A 16,708-nucleotide genomic window follows, 5' to 3' on the forward strand; every position below is an offset into this window, starting at 1 on the left:
TGACAAACTTTGGTACCCAAAATGGACAATGCTTTAAAAGCCCTTACAGCTCAACAGTTTAGAGATACCTAGATGCTAAAGTAAACAAGCATCTCCCCATCCTGCCTAGCAACAGTGTCACTGATCTCTGATCCCTGTGATTGCAGCAGAGATCAGTGATGTGTAAAACACAGCCATGCCCCCCCCCCCACAGTTAGCAACATGCCCCTAGGACACACTTAACCCCTACACTGCCACCTAGTGGTTAACCCCTCCACTGCCAGTGTCATTTACACAGGAATCAGTGCATTTGTATAGCACTGATTATATATAAATGACAATGGTCACAAAAATGTGTCAAAAATGTCCGATGTGTCCGCCATAATGTAGCAGTGATGATAAAAATCGCTGATCGCCTTCATAAAAAAAAATATATAATAAAAATGCCATAAAACTATCCCCTATTCTGTAAACACTTTAACTTTTGTGCAAACCAATCAATAAGTGATTTTTTTTTTTTTACCAAAAATACGTATTGGCCTAAACTGAGGAAAAAAATGTTTTTTTATATATATTTTTGGGGGCTATTTATGATAGCAAAAAGTAAAAAATTTGTTTTTCTTCAAAATTGTTGCTATTTTTTTATTTATAGTGCAAAAAATAAAAACCGCAGGGGTGATCAAATACCACCAAAAGAAAGCTCTATTTGTGAGAAAAAAAGGACATCAATTTTGTTTGAGAGCCAGACTCTATAACTTTTGTGCAAACCAATTAATATACGCTTCTTGTGATTACTTTTTACCAAAAATATGTAGAAGAATAATTATCAGCCTAAACTGAGGAAAAAAATAGTTTTTTTATATATTTTTTGGTGATATTTCTTATAGCAAAATTTAAATTGTCGCTCTTTTTTTTTATAGCGCAAAAAATAAAAAACGCAGAGATGATCAAATACCACCAAAAGAAATCTCTATTTGTGGGAAAAAAGGATGTCAATTTTATTTTGGTATAACATCGAACGGTTGCGCAATTGTCAGTTAAAGCGACGCAGTGCCGAATCGCAAAAAGTGCTTTGGTCAGGAAGGGGGTAAATTCTTCCAGAGCTAAAGTGGTTAAATATACCCAGAAAAGTCACTGTCTTTAGTTGATACACAGAGATGAAACAAATCCTGATACACACAGTAAGTTGTACCTGTTTGTCTGCTGTTTTCTCTTCTCTATGTGCTTTCAAACTAAAAGCTTATCTGAACTGTCTGATAAAATGGGGGCCGCGTGCTGAAATGACACTCTGCAGAGCTCAGTGAGGAGAGGTCTGAGAGCTGATTGGAGGGAAGAGACACACCTCCCTTCATACAGCACACAGGGACAGAGCTGAGGTTGTCAATCAGCTGGCGCTCCCTCCCCTGTCACCTTTCTTTTCTTGGTGTTAGAAAATCTTGCCAGAAGTGACTCATACTGATAGCAGAGGAACAAGGCAGCAGACAAAAAATGACACTTGGTGCTTTTAATTGAGACAAGTGTACATTATAGAAGGATATGGTTTGTTCATATTTCATATCTAAATTTACAACCAAAAAATTGACTTACTAAGCCTAAATTGCTTGCAGGATGATAGGAGGAGCATTATAGCTTCAAGTAGTGAAAGTAGTGAATGTCAAAATACCACTCTGTGATTAAGCAACTATGTGCAAAAAACTTTGTGCCCCAACAGTGACTGGCATTCTTCCAGTGCAGAAAAATAGCCAGTTACTGAACTACGTGTGAAACAACCCAAAAAAGTTTAAAACTGAACTCCAGGAATTGTATTGCATACTTGCTTTGACACAGCTTGGCACACTGTAAGTATACCTATCTTATAGACTGCTGGGGAAGCTGAAAATCAATGTAGTAGTTGGCGATACTTCGGTGATAACCTTGACCCTGAGGGTCCTGCTGTGGTTGTGTACAAACAGCTTTCCTGTCTGCACATGGACCACAAAGGGTTACTTGCTATGCACTGTCACAATTCATAAAATGCCTTGTATTTTTTCAAATGATACAAGACATTATCTAATTGGATGAGGTGGAGAATGTGGCATCACTGCCCCTACTATCCACCTCATTTAATCAGAGAACACCTTTCATTAAAGTGGTTGTAAACCCTTACAACCAACTTTGACCTACAGGTAAGCCTAGATTAAGGCTTACCTGTGGGTCCAAGAAATATCTCCTAAACATATGTGGTTTAGGAGATATTTACCCGAAGACAGCCACCGCTGTCTACGGGGCATGCGCCGTAGACAGCGGCGAGCAGGTGCACTGGGGCAGGCCGCAGATCGTGGTGCCGCAGGGTGTCGGCTCCTGTGCGCATGCGAGGGAGTGACGAGGGAGTGACGTCATCGCGGCTCCGGCGAATCACAGCGCCAGAGCTGCGAGATCCAGAAGTGGCTCCGGGATCCATGGCAGTGGCAAAGAGGAAGATGGAGGACCACTTCGGGGGCTTCGTTCTCAGGTAAGTTATTCATAATGAGTTAGTATGCTATGCATACTAGCTCATTATGCCTTTGCCTTACAGGGTGTGCTTTTAAAAAAAAAAAATTACCTTTACTTCCTCTTCCTCTTTGCCTTACAGGGTGTGCTTTTAAAAAAAAAAAAAAATTACCTTTACTTCCTCTTTAAGTAAAAAAAAAAAAACTACAAAGCATTCTAGGAATGGCAGTGATGTCAGAGAAAAAAAACCCCTATGTTCTGTATGCATTCTCTGTGTAGAGAGCAAGCTGCTAACACAAAACCCCAACAGGACCTGGATGATTACTGCAAATTCCTATTGCCCTAGTGACCATAAACGTTGATATATGCATACTTACATTTTGCTTAGCTGGACCAATTACTTTAAGCAAAACATATTAGTAACACTTTGACAAATAAACTGAATGTGGCATTGTGAGTACTATGCATGTACAGTAGATGGTAGTGATTCAAGATAGCACAAAATATCTATATAAATTGTGATAATTTCATTAAACCTGAGCACCCACTAAAATATCAGGGGGGGATAAACGCTCATAAAAAAAAAGTTTAAAGTCTGTTGCTCCATGTTCATTCCATCTAATTAATTGCAAAATTAAATATATCTATTTTAATTAAAAGCAGTTAAATTAGGCTGAGTGAATAAAAAAGTAACTTTTCAGTTCTGTAAACAGAATAACAATTAGTGCAGTAACGAATTAGTTGCAGATGACATGCTAGGTTAAACTAATGATCGTAGAGTGTTCTTAAAACTTCTCGTTAAGTATATTAAAAACACTTGTAAACACCTTGGAATTTGAATGTCATTACCCCAAATAATTAATTAAAGTTGCTGATTATATTAAATATAGTAGTACTAATTTTGTTCAATATTTGTTTTGCAAAAAAAAAAAGAGAAAATAAAATAAAAGGAAAAAGAGAAACTACAGAATTAGCCATTTTACACTTATACTTATGATCTTAAAACCCTTTGACCTCCTTCAACCTAGCTATACTAGTAAACACGGATTTTCATATCAAGATTATAGTGTTCCATGTCATATTCATTTTGCTTTTTATACACAGTGTGTGCATATTTCTTTTGTATATTTCTTTTTAAGCATAAATAGCTTTTGTAAATTGACATATCAAAATATTGTGAATAATATACAGTAGACTCTATTCAATAGATTATAAGATGTACTATTTACAATAAACATCATGATTTTAGAAATTTATATATATATATACATATATATATATATATATACACGGTACATTACACTATAAATGTACATTAGTAAAGGCAATTGTAGTATCGACAAAGCAGATAGGTGTAAACAAACAACTATTATAGTTCTTTAATAGACAAAAGAGAACAATAGGATACATGCAAAAAAAAAATGAATAATAATAACAGCAGCCATAATGACAATGTGATATAGCTGTCATAGAAGAACTTAGGGAGTGTTTTTGATAAAGTGCATAGAGAGTGTAGAGCTTGTAGGCAGTGGTAAGTCTTTAAAGTGGATGGTAACCCTACCTGAGTGGCATGTAGGTAGCCAAATGCTATGTGTCTTGGAGAATTTGGGGGTGAGGAGTGGGAAGGGTTTTTACCTTTAATATTTTTTGATACATCTTAATTGTGCTACAATTCTTTACATTCTTTCTCATGTGCACTACAATTATAACAGGCAGCGACCCTTTTTTAAGGTTTTTTTTAAGTTGACCTTTCCAAAAAATGTATGTTCCTTTCTAATAAAAGCCCTTATTTAAGTAAAAATGACTGCAAAGGTGTTTTAAAAATAAAGCTGTTGCTAAAAGAAAAAAATATATTTTCCCTGGCATCTGATGCTTCCAGGAAGCGTGGGCAATATAATTATGTCTCATTGTTTCCTCCGTAGATGGTTGCGTTTTTAAAATGTGCGGGAATTAATGCTATCATGTTGCAGAGGAGGTTGTTCTTGTGGGATTTGGAGTTCCCAGCTATCTTAGGAGGCAGCGGTGAAGCACAGTGAGATCATAAGCGGTTTTATGTCTAAACTACAGTATATTTTCAAGCAATTTGACTTTGGTATGTGGGAGACTTTAAACAATATATTAATATTAATGAAGCACACATTCCATTTTCATGGAAGGTCCACTTAAAAGACTTGCAACAATTAAACATGCCTGGCCAAGGTGCACTGAATCTTACAGTTTAATTTGGGAGAGCATGGGACCAGGTTATTTATATGTAGGAGCTTGTGAAAAACAAGCGGTATGCTGTCACTCCATAATATTTCCAATTTTTTTTTTATGTTCCCTGCCTGTGTGCACAGATCTGTACACCCAAAAATCCCTTTAACCACTTCAGCTCTGGAAAGATTTTATCTCCTTAATGACCAGGCCGTTTTTTGCGATACAGCACTGCATTATTTTAACTGACAATTGCTTGGTTGTGCGACGCTGTACCCAAATAACACTGATGTCCTTTTTTCTACCATAAATAGAGTCTTCCTTTGGTGGCATTTTATCACCTCTGTGGTTTTTATTTTTTGCGCCATATATTGCGCTATATGTGTTTTTTATTTTTTGCGCTATAGACAAAAAATGTTGAAAATTTTTTGAAAAAAAAACAATATTTTTTACTTCCTGATATAAAACATACCCAATAAAAAATTAAAAAAAAAATCTAACTTCTTAATCAATTTAGGTCAATATGAATTCTTCTAAATATTTATGTAAAAAAAATCCCAATAAGCGTATATTGATTGGTTGCAAAAGTTGTATCATCTACAAACTAAGGGATATTTTTGTGGAATTTTTATTTATTTATATTTTTTTACTAGTAATGGTGGTGTGTCCCTGGGGAGTGCTTTCTAAATGTGGGGGAGTGCTTTGACTGGGAGAAAACAGAGATCTGTGTTTCTGCTTAGCAGAAACACAAGATCTCCATTTACCCCTCTGGCAGAATGGCGATCTACCTTGTTTACATAGGCAGACAGCTGTTCTGCTTCTCCTCAGAATGATCAGCAGGTCTCAGCAGATGTCGTGACCATTGGACCAGCTCATTGTCTCCCACTGTGTCCAATCACAGCTGGAGCGGGTTGCTGGCAGTGTGCCGCCTCAGACTCCGTGCATGAAATCACGTACAGGCATGTGATTTTGTGCAGGAGGGCTGACCTGCCACAGTATACCTGTGTCTTATAGATACATAGTTGGTGAGGTTCAAAAAGAACACAAGTCTATCCAGTTCAACCTGCGTGTGTGTTTATGTTAATATGAAATGGGTGGATGAATGAAAGGTCTGACACTTTTCATTCATGGAAGCTATAGTACAGATTCTATGAATAGAAAAGGGAAAAAAGGAAGGGCATAGTTGGCACCCTTGATGAGTGCCTGTGACAGGTCTCTCAATTCTATTTACTCCCTCCCTGGAAGATTACTATGTGGTTATGGGGGATTGGAGGACTTCAGATTTCAACTCAAACAGCAGCCAGCAACATAAGGGAAACATCTCAGCGATACAAGTACTGTCCCTTTGTATTTTTTTTTTTTATGTTTGACTAAACTAAGGCTTTACATTACAATGCATCATGGTACTGTGAAAGAGAAGCTCTTAAATTATACTATTAAATTGTTTTTAGCCAGTTTGTAGAATTTGAAAGCTATAGGTTCATTTTTTGGGCTGCCGTGACATGGCTGCTGAAGCTTACGGATATATATTATCAAATGTGTGCAACCTAAACCCCTTGGTTATAATGTTTGCTGCAGGCTGGCTGAGGTTGGGAATGTTTGTTTGTTGGTTTTTGACATGCATCACCCTTCCATGTGCTCCTTGCTGCAAAGGCCAGTTACAGTATAGGTTGGGGAGATTGCTATTTGTTTGTATTGTTGGCAATTGGTGAGGGGATGCACTGGATACCTTTGCTGCCATTGTGCCATTGCTGAGTGTACAGCGCCCCCTATACCTTTGAGAAGGGGTAGGCTTTCTCCAGGCCTACCTGCCCTTAATCTATCTATTATTATTATATATGTGTTCCAACTCAGGGGACTCTCAAAATTATAGAGTTAGGATTGCAGCATGTGACATGGTTGCTGTTTTTTTTTTCCAGGTCACCCTGGAAGTCTCACTTAAAGGACCCTCATGTATAGTTTTTTTCTGTAAGTTTTTTTTTTTTGCTATCTTAAATACCCCTGTTGACAGTGCCCAGCTATCCATGCCCCTTTTGACAATATCTGACCTATTAGCCTTGAAAAGGAGCAGAACTTATTCATGATTCCTCATTGAAATTGACTGTTAGGTTCGGGTTACATGGATTTCAAGTATGATTCCATGAACCCCGGATGAATCAAACACAAGCAGATTCATTCATCCCCGATAATGCATTACATGCTCATTTTCTTAAAAATATGAAACATTTAATAGATCCTTTATTGATGCATTTGATGTAAAATATCCAATGTATTCTGTAATAATTTTTGTTTGCTAATAATTATCTTCTTTATCTCCTATACAGCCTGAATCCAAATATCTGTGGGAAACTGAAAAGCAAAAGTAATAATATTCTTGTATACGGCTGTGCTAGACTTAGTAGTCAGCTGAGCTCCATTCTGATTTGCCTTCAGCTTCATCATTTGTAGCAGAGACTCACCGGACTGCCTTTCAGTCAAGATAACATTCTCTTTGGGGCTCTGGGCCATAGAGTATGACATCTTTCTTTATAAGTTATAGTAATACACCAGGTGGCTTTTATGGCGCCGTGTCAAAGTCATTGTCTCAAAGTAGTCTGGAAGGAAATTTACTGTACAAGGGAGATGTCTGTGGAACATATTCACTATGACTAATATATGCCTGAAATACTTGTGAAAACGTTCATATTATACAGGGAGACCTTAAGAACCTTCTGTTAAAGTACATTTCGCCTGATGAATTGTTCTATTTTGCATTCAAGTCTCCATTTATGGGGCAGCAGCCTGGACATCTCAATCACCGTAATGACATTTTTTTCTCAGAGAAAAGTTATATTGAAACAGAGAGTTTGATCTACTGCACAGCCCTCCTGAATGCAAATGTAAAACCTTGATTGTTTGAAATATTGATATGCCACTGATTGTTACAACATGCTACTTCACCTGTCGTCATTTAAGGAAAAGTAATTTTTGCTGTTCTGCTCCTTTACATCTTACCATGCACCCTATGTTAATCAGTTTACGGAGCTTTCTGCTGAACACACTGACTGCACATAAAATATTGTTCTGAAGTATATCATTACAAGAAATCATGGGAATCCATTTGGATAAAAGGTGCTATATAAATGCAAATGTATTATTTACTATTATCATTGAGCTGGAGCAACAGCCAAAGTGTGGTTAGAGCAATTTGAAAAGTATCTTCATAATAACAAGGATAAAGTTCATTTTTAAACAAAAGCTGTGAAAAGTTTACATTGATGTCCTTACACAGGGTTCGAATCTACTGCCAAATATTTTCTGTGTTCCACAATGCAATTGCAATTAAATAGAAAACAAAACAAAGTCAATTTATTTTTTTTCCTTTCAGCAGGGTATTAGAATAGTTCCATAGAAAAGAAATTGCAGACATGCCAAATTCTAATTTATTCATCCCAGTCTGTCAATTTTCCTTTGTTAAAAAGGTAATTATGAAAACAGACAGACTGGACTACAGACTGAATGACCTCCTCCCAACTAATTTCAAGGCATGTGTGGTCCATCCATATGCTAATTAAAAAGAACATTTAATTAAAGGGAATTGTTCTAATTTACTAGGTGTAATGTGCTTTTCATCTACCTAAAACTAATAAAAATGTAATTAATCCCTTCTAGCCATCTAATAGAATCAGCCACTGCCCAACATCATTTGACTTTTCTTTGCAGGTAATTAAAAGAAGACAGCAACAAAAAGGTGTTGAATGTATCTGCCTTACCAAGTTGACAGTGAAGGTAAACGATTGCTAAATACAGTGACATGATTCGTAAACATTATTGGTCTGTTAAATGAATGTTGTATCTCCCTTCTGGGAAAGTCAACACTAAATAAATCACTAAGGAACAAAAGCCGATAAGATCAGTGATAACATTTAAAACAAGGAAACTTTGCCCATCATTTTTACAAGATGGGGTTGATTTAATAAAGCAGTACAGCATGTTCACCTTGCAAAAAGGATTTTCACTTAGAAGGGATGTTTTACTTTAGTTAATAAAGTTAAAGTTTACATTGCAAAGAATACCCACTCAAATGCAAGGGAAAAAAAAGTATTTTTGGCTGAAAATTGTTTGTATTATTAACCACTTGCCGACCGCTGCATGCTGGTATACGTCAGCACAATGGCAGCTGTGGGCAAATGGGCATACCTGTACGTCCCCTTTAAATGGCAGGACTAGTGGGCACCTGAACGCCCACCGTGTACAGTGGGACCGTGCCCGCAGGTCCCGTGGACTCGATGCCTGACGGTGTCCTGCGATCGAGTCACGGAGAGGCAGAACGAGGAGATATAAACGAGAGCAGTGATCGCTGTCATGTCAGTGGTAGCCCCCCCTACAGTTAGAATAACCCCCTAGGACACACTTAACCCCTTGATCACCCCCCAGAGTTTAACCCCTTCACTGCCAGTGTCATTTACACAGTAATCCGTGCATTTTTATAGCACTGATCGCTGTATAAATGACAGTGCTCCCAAAACGGTGTCAAAAGTGTCCGATGTGTCTGCCATAATGTCGCAGTCCTGATAAAAATCACAGATCGCTGCCATTACTAATAAAAACATAATAATAAAAATGCCACAAATCTATCCCCTATATTGTAGACTCTATAACTTTTGTGCAAACCAATTAATATACGCTTCATGTGATTATTTTTTACCAAAAATATGTAGAAGAATAATTATCGGCCTAAACTGAGGAAAAAAATTGTTTTTTATATATTTTTTGGTGATATTTCTTGTAGCAAAATTTAAATTGTCGCTCTTTTTTTATAGCGCAAAAAATAAAAAACACAGAGATGATCAAATACCACCAAAAGAAATCTCTATTTGTGGGAAAAAAGGATGTCAATTTTATTTTGGTATAACATCGAACGGTTGCGCAATTGTCAGTTAAAGCGACACAGTGGCGAATCGCAAAAATTGCTCTGGTCAGGAAGGGGGTAAAATCTTCCGGGGCTGAAGCGGTTAAAGTCAATGGAGCTTTCCCAGACTCACTTAGGTTCATTAAAATTCCCTTATAAAGTGAGAATCAACTTTGCTAGGTAGACATCCTAAACATTTTTAGTAAATCAACCCTGGTATCTTTTATGGTCTCACAAATTTAAATAAGTTACATTTGTACAAATTTTCTAAACACATAGGGGGCTATTTACGAAAGGCAAATCCACTTTGCGCTACAAGTGCAAACTACAAGTGCACAGTGCACTTGGAAGTGCAGTCGCTGTAAATCCAAGAGGTACTGTAGATCTGAAATGAGAGGAAGCTCTGCTGATTTTATTATCAAATCATGTGCAAGCTAAAATGCTGTTTTTTCTTTTCCTTGCATGTCCCCCTCGGATCTACAGTGACTGCACTTCCAATTGCACTTTCAGTGCAATTTCAAGTGCACTTTGCACTTGCAGTTTTTACTTGTAGTGTAAAGTGGATTTGCCTTTAGTAAATGACCCCCATACTCTTTTCTTACTATAGAATTTAAACTTTTAGAATGTCAAACAGTCTTTCCACTTGCAACAATTCTAGAGCTACTCCCAAATATTAGAAGCAGGATGTGCATTATCTGGGCATCAAACATCTGTTTGCCTAAGCATGCATGTTAGGCCTCATTCACATATGCGCTCGGAGGCCGAATTTCTGCATGAGATACAGAGGGGTTTCTGCACACAACTGCATGTGGAAAACCTCATACACAGCAATAAAAAGCCAACATCCATTTGCAACCAGCCATTTGTATATAATCAGACATAAAGTGATTACCTGAGGCTGATCATCCCTGTGTTCAGGGTCAATCAAGCCCAGGTTATCAGTACTTGTCCAATGATATGTGAACATCTGGCGTGCGGTCTCTCTTTGCTTTGTAGTTGCTTCCTACTTGGATAATATAAAGAGGTGCCAGGCTTATCTTTTTTTGGAAGAAACACTAGGAGGCAGAATCATATGGTTTGTAGAGAACTTTACTACAGGGTATTGTTAGGCTGGCCACACATGAATTATTTTTTCCATTCAACCCACTGATTAAATGAAAAAAATGAACATTCCCACATGTGTGTACACACTATACGAAAATCACACGAAAATTCTTGTGACAAAAATATTTGCCAGATTTTCTTATAGTGTGTGCGAGACTTAAGGCTGGGTTCACACTTATACGAATTGGATGCAGGTTTTCCCATCTCCAGGGCGGCCATGGAGAGCATTGCACAGGGTTCCTGTGCATCTTTCTAAGCAAAAAAATTGGACCTAATTTGGACCTGTAATGGTGAACGGGGATGCACCGGACCACCTGTTGTGCTCCATGCCACACATAGTGTAACCCAGCCACAGACAGAGATTCTGTAACAATAAACAGCTGTTTGACTTATAGGTTCTTTTTTTAATAATATTTTCATATTTAAAACTTTATTCAAATTGAAGGTAAAAGGAGTCATTTATGGTGCAATATCTTTTTATTCACAATAGACTTCTTTCTAGTAAAACCAAAAAGGTTTATACAGGAAAAGTGTGACCAAAGCAGCAAGTTAGAAAAATTGTTTCATTTCAACTCTGTACTTCAGAAATTACTGTTTGGGTACTGATTGGTTGCCATGGCCAACAAAAAATGTTCAGATTGCTACACTTTTAATGCATAAAGTTCATGGCAGAATAAGTACCAACTGGTGTAGTGAGCCTTGCACAATTTAAGGGTTCAGTAGCTTAATAATATCTAAAATACATCAATTGTGTTAAGATTTTGGAACATTAAATGCACATTTGTAAGTGTTAGGCCTCTTGCACACGATACTCCTGTTTGAGCATCCACTTTTTCCGATTTTTTTTTTGTATGTTTTTGCGTGTATTTTCATGCATTTTCACTCGTATGCATTTGCGCAATTTATTCTCGCATTCCTGTTCTGCACAGTATGTAAATGGGTGCGTATTTGTGCACATGAGGCATAAATTACTGACCAATAATGCAGATTTTTCTATTTTTTTTTTTTACTGAAGAATGCACAGTGCTTGTTTATGCACCTGTGTGCATAGGCACATTAAAATGAAAGGCCTGTATCTTAGCTCAGTAAAAAAAATGCTGTACTGAGCTTTTTCAAGCTGTAGTGTGCAAGAGGCCTTATAATGAGATACTGCTAAAGAGTTTGCCGTATCCTCAAAGGACGTTGATAAGTATAGCACTTTTATATGCAAATAGAAATATGTTTCCTTGGTCGATTATTCAGTAATAGCAGCATTAATATAAAAAGTTTAAAGAATTTTTGCACTGTGTCAATCATCTAACTTCAAATTTCATAGAATAGTTTCATATATAAAATAGAAGTCATTTAAATTCAGTTGGGGTTGACAAGAAGTTGCAGCGTTCTTCACTGTGATTAGAGTACAGGATGTGAACTGTGCTGCAAACGTGCTCCCACCAGGTCAGCTACATACGCTGACAATTATAATTTTTTTAAATATGTTACATGTTTTTGAAAATGTCATTAAACATTTTTTCTTTTCTTTTTGAATGATCCAATCACTTCCTTACGTTTGAGATATCTTTATTGATTTAGTCTGGCCCACCAAACCATATATGCAGAACTGCTCCCTCTAAGACCACTGATCTAAACATAAGTTTGATTTACCAAAGGAGTAGAGATTTTTTAATTTAAAAATAAATACTTGTGTAGCTTAATGAATAAGGTAAATCTGTGTAAATGTCATTCATCCAATCACGTCAAAGCAAAATTCCAAAAGCAACATTTTTTTAAGTTGCTTTGCACATGAGTAAATGACCAAATCTTCACTTTGCCAAGTTGACATTCTCTTCTCTTTTAAACAATGAACATTTATGGTGATGTATGAAAGAAACTTAAATAATGCATATGAAACTTAATAATTATAAAACTATTTATATGTTGTTATTGACTACAGGCAACATGATAAATCAATTAGTCTGGTCAATCAACTAAGCATAGGCCAAATAAAGCCTTATATCTTTAAAGAAAAACCTTCTCTCTCTCTCTCTCTCTCTCTCTCTCTCTCTCTCTCTCTCTATCTATCTATCTATCTATATATATATATATCAAATCTGCCACATAGACTGTACTTTATCTGAAATTATTTCGAAGAGGGATGTTCTCAGTGAGTTTTTCTTTTTACGTTTTAAAAGACTCTAAAAATATATATATATAATTATTATTGCCAGTGTTATGCCTCGTAACTACAGAAAAATCATTATTTAGTAATTGATTGTTTTTTTCCCTTAACCTATTGAACCCGTGCTTGCTCAAACATGCAATCACATGAAGTATGTTTTTTCTTCATATGATTGCACATGTAATGTAAATACAAGTTCACTGAACTAAGTTTAAAAACAATATCTTGCTTTAGAAAATCCACCCTGCATTTTTCCGTATTATGAAATTCAGTCTTTAACAAATAACCTGGAAAAATTGGAGTAGAACACTGCATCTTGGGTAAAATGCCAGGTTGAATAAATAATATGGCAGTGTATTCATTAGTCTAAAACATAACTAACTCTTTTTTTATTGAGGAATTAAAAATGACATTTTAAAATACAGCTCAAAATAAGTTATTCTATTGTATAATGAGAACAATACTGTAATTTCCAGCTAATATTGATTTTAAAATAATAAATGCCCTATCACTGATATCTAGATAAGGAAATGGGAACTCACCCAAATTCCCCTTTGTCGACCAGTCAACTGTCCTCCATGTGTTCTGCACTGCTGCATGTGACCAAGTGCCTTCCCTTTACTACTTTACTTACCATTTTTTTCAGAGCATATTCCAGCCCTCTAAGAGTGAAAAGAGACGTTCATTTATTACGAAAGACCACTTATTGAAATATATGCACTTTTAGATGGGAAAATTGAACTGATCTCACATTGCCTTAAAAAAATGTCTATACTATCCTGAAATTTGAGTGGTCTTTCTCATGTCTTTTATTATGAAGAGTTGTGGGAGCTTTTCAGCTTTGAAAGTGTCTGCAGAGATTCAGTGTGCAAAGATCAGTCTACTGAAATTATTCTGTCATCAGCTTTTTGAGGGTAAACTTTGTTTTGTATTACATGCTATCTGTGAGACAAGCAGTGCATGCTAACCTGAAAAGTTTTCAGTATTCCATTGTTTATTGTGAGAAATGTCTAGCCTTTTCTTTGCTGGGCTAGGCCTGTAGAGAGAAAAAATTGAAAGCAGTGACAATGTGAGCAGAGATGAAACCTTGATATGGATTGTCATCATAAAGATTTGTGTCATCGGAATGATAATTATTACCAGGAATAAAAACAGCAGATGAGCAAAATTGTAAAGATCAAATGGTAATGGGAGCTACTTCACTGAATCTGCCCTTATGTTTGAGTGTCTTGTGTTTTTTTCTTTTTCACTGCTGTTTGAACATTATTACATTCATTAGCACAGACAAGAAACTTGAAGATGTGTGGCGCCATGCAGAGTAGGTTTAGACTGCACTTACTGCAAACCATCTAAATAATCAATTATGAGTCAAGTTGCTATTTTCCTTAATTATTATTGCGAGCAATATTAAATTGGTAAGTTTGGTTGGATTTTTAAAATAATAAATATTATGTTTTGTACTTATTGTGTTGTTATTACTCCTTATTTATATAGAACCAAACATTCTGCAAATCACTAAATAAATATATAAATATTAGCATAATGCAGCAGACAGTGAAACAATAAATATGACGTGAAAGCTTACTGTATATTTTTTAAATTTAACTTAACATGTAATCTTATGTCCCTTTATAGTGCACACATTCATACTGTATACATGCATACACAGTAGGAAAAATCTGGCAATTTGAATGAAACCCAGCTAACCTTCCAGAATGTTTTTCAATTGTGGAAGGAGGACTCAAAGGAAACAAACACAGCCACAGAAAGAATCTAGGTTGATGCTAACCACTTAAACACTCTAAAATCAGTTCAGAATGTTGGCATAAAAAATATCTGCTTTGGACTTCACATAAGTCAAGGAACCAGGCAGAGCTGTGTTCTGTTGCCCATCCTCTTTTTTTCTAGCCATTCAGCCCTTAGCTAGTGCCATCAGGCACAGCCCTGACATTTCCAGAATTGCAATTGCTAGGCTGCATTATAAAATCAACTTATTGGCAGACAACACCCTCCTATTCCTCACCATCCCCATCCCCATCATTAAACTCCCCAATCTTAAATGGACCCTCTTGTAATATGCCACACTTTCCAGGCCTTTGTATTAACCAGACTACGTCTACAGCATTGCATGTTTAACTTCCTATGAGACAGTCTCCCAAATTCAAGTTAACTTCCCCTTTCGCTGGTTGAACTGGACTCTAGAATACCTTGGGATTCAGCTCACCCCCACCTACAATTTAATATTTGCCATCAACTACTACCCCCTACTACACAATTTTACTTCCCTTATGAAGTCATGGAAGTTCCCTTCTCTCTCTTGGATAGGCCAAATCTCGGCTGTTAAGATGACAGTCTTGCATAGGGCCCTATGCTATTTTTGCATGCTGCTCATCCAAGTTCCCCTATTACCTTCACCTTCTCCAAACAAGGATTCTCTCCTTCATCTGGGTTTACAAACTGCCCAGGGATGCCCACACTATGCTATTCACTCACTTGTCAAAATGTGTGTGTTTATTTATGGTTTACAATTTTCTGTGAATGAGTAGGGGTCCTATGTACCCCTTATTTATTCACATAGGTTATGGGCTGGATAGCTGGGTGCCCCTTATTTTAAACGGGACTTCCAGATTCCAATAAGTCATAAGCCCCCCATCCATAGTGTGGGAGGACTAAACAGGATTAGCCATAAAGTCATGGAGCCACAGAGTGCAAGCAGTATGAGCTTGATGCGTGACTGTGCCCTAGATAGCTAATCCTGTCTCGAGTGAAATTCTTATCTCAAAATACTATTTCTACTCCACCAAATATACCACCAATCTCTGCGCTTCTTAAAAAACACCTCATTGAAACACATATTTAATGCCAGCAAGAAGCTAGCTGTATTTAAATGAACTATCAATTTTGTCACATAATTTTACATACCAATTATCACACGCAAAATCAATAGTAAGATGTGCATGTGGTAAATTCAAATAATCCATGTGTGATAACCATTAGGTGAAGTTAGTAAATGATGAGATGGGAAAATGACACGTTGTAATGAAAATATTGTATGCATGACACAGCAAACTGATCCTTTAGTGCCTGACATGATCAAATCAAGGATATTTTTTGTGGAAAGGGGGCATTTAAAAATAAAGAAGACAATGTCCTGCTTTTCAATAACATTTAGTTTGTTATTTTAAAATCCATTCTTCAGAGAGCAATCTTGAACTTACCATTCAACATTTTATCAGTACTGTACAATTGGCTACCTTAGAAGGCTGCAATCAACTCCAAAATGGCTATCAATAATAGTGCATTCATGAATGCGTTTCCATTGCATTATTTTTAATCAGGCTATTGAAAACAATCTGCATAACAGACCTGTAATTTAGGGTGTAATGCCTGCCAATTAAGTGCAAGATTTTTTTTTGCACCACTAAGTTTGACATTCCCTTTAATATGCTAGCACTAGCAGAAGACAGAATTAGTATATGGCAGGTAATATAATACCAAAGAACAAAGAGTAAGCACTTTTCTTTTAGAAAAATATTATCAAGTACAAGTATGTAAGTCTTTTGCTGGTCGAAAGATTCCATTTTAAAAACTTATGATAAACTGTCTCTCGTGCCTCTGAAGAAAAAGTTTCCATACTAATTTTCCACTTGTGTTTTGTGAAGGTTTGTGTTATGGCGCAGAAAGATTGTACCATTTGTGTAATCTTCTGTTCATCGGCCATAGAGGACAGGCTGAGTGAAACAGTAATTATTCGGATGAAAACATTAATTGCTGTCAAATGTACAGTAAGTAAAGTGAGCAGCTGATGAAGACAATTTGCTTATTGTTTTGTAGCTACAATTACTGAAACCATTTTTTATGGCTCCACTAAACTCTATCTGCCAAATTCCATCCAGCCACATTGTAAATTA

General features: G+C 36.5%; 1 protein-coding gene across 1 annotated transcript in view; it reads right to left on the reverse strand.

Annotated features, from left to right (window-relative positions):
* LOC143984399 (zona pellucida-like domain-containing protein 1) overlaps positions 1 to 13,429 on the reverse strand; it is a 198,384-nt gene extending 184,955 nt beyond the window's left edge. Inside the window, exon 1 of the mRNA XM_077484603.1 lies at positions 13,340 to 13,429. The gene's annotated coding sequence lies outside the window, so the exon portion shown is untranslated. The remainder of the gene's footprint in view (positions 1 to 13,339) is intronic.
* Between the last annotated feature and the right edge of the window lie 3,279 nt (positions 13,430 to 16,708).

Source organism: Lithobates pipiens, unplaced genomic scaffold (assembly GCF_037356315.1).
Source record: "Lithobates pipiens isolate NorthernLeopardFrog02 unplaced genomic scaffold, aLitPip1_a1.2 Scaffold_16, whole genome shotgun sequence".
NCBI lineage: Eukaryota > Metazoa > Chordata > Amphibia > Anura > Ranidae > Lithobates > Lithobates pipiens.